The sequence below is a fragment of the Elephantulus edwardii genome, unplaced genomic scaffold (assembly GCF_000299155.1).
Source record: "Elephantulus edwardii isolate Elephantulus edwardi_28Jun2011 unplaced genomic scaffold, EleEdw1.0 scaffold00005, whole genome shotgun sequence".
NCBI classification, from domain to species: Eukaryota; Metazoa; Chordata; class Mammalia; order Macroscelidea; family Macroscelididae; genus Elephantulus; species Elephantulus edwardii.
Window position 1 is genome coordinate 17,087,390 of NW_006399755.1, and position 6,000 is coordinate 17,093,389.

Genomic DNA, 6,000 nt, shown 5'->3' on the forward strand with positions numbered 1-6,000 from the left:
TTGTTGTTTTTATGTGCCGTTGAGTCATCTGCAACTCATAGCAATCCTTTGTACAACAGCTCCGAAGCCTGCCCTGTCCTGAGCCAGTCTCATTGACTCCAACACAGCTACCTCCATTGCCCCAGTTACTGTATCAATTCATCTCATCTGGGATCTTCCTCTCCTGCACTGTTCCTCCACTATTCTGAGCATGATGTCCTTCTCCAAGGACCATACCCAAAGTATATGAGGTGGAGCTTCAAAATCCTTCCAAAGTCAGACCTGTTTATTTTCTTGGCAGTCCATGGCATGTTTAAGACTCTTCTCCAGGACTACCATTTGAAGGCTTCAGTTGTTCTTCTGTCAACCTTAGTCATTGTTCGAATTTGCTTGAAGATTCTTTAGTAAATACCCAAGTCAGCCCCCTTTTCCCAGTAAGAATTTTATTGTCATGGTGTCACAGCTGACCATCCAGTAGATTTTTAGGGGCAGTAAATCATGTAGGAAAACACTGTCCATCTTTCTTTCTCAGAGCAGCTGGTGGATTCGAAACATGTCTTTTGAGTTGGCAGCACAGCTTCTTACCACTAAGCCACAGAACTCCTGAGTACTTTGCCAATTACGTATTATACAGCAAGGATAACAGATAATATGTAATTGGCAAAGTACTCAGAATTCTTGTAACAGTGATATGTAAATGAGATTTTATTATATTATTTTCTCATTTTAATGCATGCTTTAAAATATTCAGAATAAAAACTTAAAAATTAATAATAGAACAGAAAATTACTATATTCTTTCCCTACCCTGAGATTAAAATGCTACAACTTTGCTGTTCACACTTAGAAAGTGACAGATGTACAGTAATTTAAAGAAACATGATTCTAATTCAGAACTTAAGAGTCCAATATAGACATATTTTTAATCAGACCTTATGTCTCTTAATACTGGCTGTTTTCAGATGGATAGCCACAATGGGAAGAGAAAGAACAGTGCTGTATGACAACCTAATTACTAGTTAAATAAGGGAAGCTCTGGTGGCCTAGTGCTAAGGAGCTGCACTAGAACCCAAGAGTACTCAGTTCAAATCTTCTAGCTGTTCCAAGGGACAAAGATGGGAAATCGACTCCCATGTAATGTACAGCCTCACTGGAGGATCAGCTATGAGTCAGTTCCAACTCAACAGCCCACAACAGTTAGATCTGATTTTACATTCCTACTCTCGAACAAAGATAATACAAAGGAGAAGGACGCAGTATAAGTCTTGAGAGTAGAGATAGCAAACTGGTTTTGAGTGTCTAGAATTGATAGAAATTTATGACAGTTGCCTTTGTCTTAGTGGAGAATTGAGCACTTTGCAGCATTGCTCAAAATAAATATAATGTCACTCACAAATGAAAGCCACATATGCTATCTTAAACTTTCTAGTAAATACATTTTTTTTAAAAAAATGATAAGATTTATTTCAATAAGAGCACTGAATATTCCATGGATGGCCAAGAGAACAAACAGATACATCTTGGAAAGGGTGCAGTCAGATTCCTCTTTCGAGACAAGACTAAGAGACTTTGCCTCACATACTTTGGACATGCTGCTAGAGGGGACATAATTCTGGGAAGGGTGCAGGGTCAGTGAAGGAACGAAAGACCCGCAACCAGGTGGATTGATATGGTGACTGCTGCAACGGGCTCTTGTGTGTTGGCAAGTGTGAGGATGGCACAGGATAAAACAGGCTTCAGATCATTGGTTCACAGGGTCGTTATGAGTTGTACTTAACTCTCTGGCACCTAACAACAACAACAGTAATAATAATAATATATTTTATTTACTCTAAGTAAAATATTTTTATTTGAACACAAAATCAATATATTTTTATATTTTACACTTTTCCCTCATTAAATCTTTGAAACCTGGAGTACATTTCATCATTTCAGCACATGCAATATGGACACCGTATCTTATGTGCCTAAGAGTCATGGGTATAGCAGCTGCCACATTGGATTGCGTAGTTTTAGCGGCTCTCTCCACTGGAGCTTTCTTGTTTTCAGATCCATTGACCATATGCTGGAGTCTCCAGTTTGTGCAAATATTTAGCATGGTTGATTGCTAACTGAAATCTGCCCAGAAGTGCTTTAGAATCTACCCAGAAATGCCTTGGAAGAAAAGCTGGAGCTCTACTTCTGAAAAGTCAGGCACTGGAACGGAGGAAGGGAAGGACAGTATGGAGCGGATGGGAGATCAGACATTGTCCGCAGTGTAATTAACGTCATAGAACAAAATAGGCATGAATTATTGACTGAAAACAACCAAACCTAAACGGACTTTACCAACTGTCACACAAATCACACACACTCACAGAAAAAGAAAACTGCATGGAAAATAGCTCCGTGCTTACACACATGTGCTGCCAGGACGCAGAATAAATGCAAAGCAATTGTTACTTGTTTGGTTTTGCTTTTTATTCCTACATTGGATGAACTGACCCACATTGCCACTTTGCCTGATACAATCCTGATTTAATCATGTTGCTTCAATTTTATTGTTAATGAAATAATTTTATTATTATTGATCCCCTTCTTAATTTCAAGAGTCCTTCTTCAGCGACTAACCTCATCTGGTCACCCTGCCTTGTGCCTCCATATCTTGGAACCCGTGAACTTCTATCTTCTAAGTTGTCTCTGCTCCACTAGACAGACCCTCCAGAAAGGGTTTAGAATAATACTTCTGACCTCTCTTTGTTGCATAACTCACAGCAGATCCTTGGGAAACACATATCGCTCTGGTCAAAACCAATTCTACAGAATAGCTGTCATTTCCCTGCCTCACTACAAGAGGACTCAGGCCATCTCTCCAGATCAGAATATTGGCAAACTCTAGCTTGGAGAGCCATGAATAGTTGCCATAATTTTTAAAGACTGTAAAATGGAATAAACAAAGATTATGTGACAGAGACATGATGCATTCTACAAAGCACAATTTATTGCCTGGTTCTTAAAAAGCAAGTTCATTCCTACTCGTGATTTTCCAGAGGGAAGGGGAGGCCAGAACCTAGTTCACTGAACTCCCAAACTACAGCATACAGAAGCAGAGCCATTCCCTCCAGGCTAGGTTTGGGAGAGAGAGATCTTTTACATCTTTCTAAACACAGTTTGAGGTTGTGCGCAGTAGTGGTTCAGTGGTACAGTTGTCACCTTCCAAGCAGGCAACCACGGTTCGATTCCTGGCCAGTACTCATTCTGTGCAGCTGTCAGCAGAGGCTTGTGTGCTATTATGATGTTGAATAGGTTTCAATGGGGTTTCTACACTCTGATTGTGCTTCTCAAAATGATCCATGCTTTGATAGATCACAACATTCCAATCTTGTGTGCAACAGATAGCCATGAGTTAGGGGCAACCTGATCAATAACAAAGCTTGACATGAGAGGGGAGATCACCACTCCCAGTCCTCTTCACTTGCAATCACTGAGGACTCTATAAGAATGTACTTAAACGAAATATCCTCGCTCATCTCTCTCTCTCTCTCTACTTTTCCAACCTTGGGTCATTTCTTCAAAACATCTAATATAATTTGGCTTTTCAATACTATTATATCTTAATACCTAGCCAAAGTTTCAATTTTAAGCTCCAGTTACTATATTACCATCATCATCATCATCACCATCCTACTGTAATCATCATGCATGATTTGTTTCCTTTAATAGCCTGTGAGTTTGTTGGGGGAAGAATCCCTTTTGCCCTGTTTCTGATTCCCTGACAGTATTTAATACAGTGCCTTATAAGACAAAGATCCACAGTAAACATTGTTTGAATGAAAAAAGAAATGAATTCAAGCACTCAGTATTTCAGCCTAATCAAACCACTCAAAATTCTCTAAAGGCAATGTCAACTTTAACTCTCAGCTTCATTTATATATATATATCATACCTTGTGCTTGGAATAACCTTTGGCCCTTTTCTGGTCATCTATCAGCCTCTGTGCCTCTAATCAAACAAAGTAATAACACTTCATAAAAAAAATTAAAATCAAAGTTCTCTGATACTCTCAGATAGAAAGTAATAATAGCTTTACAAGAATCTTCCAGAGTTTTCCTAACAGAATTTATCACCACATACGTTCACTCACTCATGCAGTGTTCTGAGTCAAGAACTGACTTACAGCTGAGCCACCGGTAGGTTTTCAGAGGCTATAAATCACACAGGAGGAGATTTCCCATTTTCATTCCTTGGAGCAGCTTTGAATCAGAACTGCTTGACTTTTTGTGCATCTCCTTATCCCCTAGACCACCCATCCCTTGACCAGTAACACATACCACTTCACTTGTATTTAACATAATACAGTGCATCTGGCTGTACAAGAGGTATGTTTGTACTTACTGTTATTATCAAGCAACATAATTTTAAGAGAGCTTTGAGATCAGTGTATCTGCTCTCCCAACAGATCAGTGGCTCTGTATGTCGAAATTATCTGGAAAGATTTTTTAAAATGCTAATGTCTGGGTTCCATCCCAGATGATCTCTGGATTCTGCACACTAGAGATTATTTTTAATGATTATTCATTCATTATTGCACATTTTCTACTTTTCAAATACTCTTCCATGACTTGATATGCAGCCAGAGTCAAGAACTTTAAAAAATTGTGAACTACTGGAGAGAGGACTAATTTGTCTCTGCACCTTTTGCTATTACCATGATAACCAGTAAATAAATAGATGTCAAATAGATAACATGGGAAGCACAACAGAGTGACAAAAGTAAGCTATAGAAAAACTATTGATAGAAGTTTATGAGAAAACATTATGGAATAAATACTTCTACGTTAATCTAACAACTCCTGGTTTCAAGGATAGGTTTGTTTAACCAGCTCCGACCCATAAATTGACTAGGATGCCATATCTAATGAACTAAGCAGGTTTTTCAATCGTGGTAAAGATGACTTTAAAAGAAATATACGTGGATTCTGTAAAAATATGAAGAGTTTGGCAGCTCATTAGTTTGATCTTTAAGTTCAAAAGACGGGCCTCCAAACCCCCCTTACATAATGCAGATATATTTTAAGGTTGTTATCCTAAAGCTGTCAGACTCAGGCTCATCTTGCTTTCTGTTGTGTAATTTACACTTGAGAGTGGCATGAGAGGCCTTTCTTATTATTATTAATTTGTTTGTCAAGCAACACTCTAAACTCTCTTATAATTATATTGCCTGTTAGTAGATTTAAATACAAACATATCTCTTGGTTTTCACTTGTTAATTTGTGCCTCTTCTATGTTTAGTTGTAACCAAAATGTAGTTATTATAGAAGAAAGATTTATGCAGTTAGGGAAGACAAGCCGAAGGCATGCCTGCCATTCCCAATAATTAATTTGCAACTAACTAAAGTCATAAGGTAAGAAGAACACAGGAAATGCTTTGGGTATATGTTGGCCCTTGTCACTTTCCCAGTGTCCTTGGACAAGTCAGCTCACCTATTGGTGTTTTGGACAAGGTATCTGAAAAGTCCCTGACAGTAGAATTGCCAGAAGAATATTGAATATACCACAGACTGCTAAGAGAATGAATGGGTTCATCCCGGAGAGCGTGAAACAAGGCTGTTCCTTGGAGGCAATGATTTTGAAGCTCCATCCGACATACTTTGGGTATGTTGTTAGGAGAGATCAGTCCTTGGAGAGTGACATCATGCTTGGAAGGGTGGAGGGACAGTACAAGAGAAGAAGACCCTTGATGAGATGGATTGTTTCAGTGACTGTAGTCATGGGGGTAGATGTGTCAGAGACAATAAAGTTGGCTCAGGATAGACCAGGATTCAGGCTGTTGTACATAGGGTTGCTATGAGTCACAAGTGGCACAAAGTCACACAATAATAATAACAACATCAAAAAAGAAGAAGATAATCAATGCTTCTTAAAAGGTAGTATAGTGATAGTTTGTCTCATTCTAATAGCTTCTGGCTTATATAATTTTATCATTATTTCTATCAGTTTCCTGAAAACAGAAGCCCCCAAGAGAGGCTTTTTATTGTATATA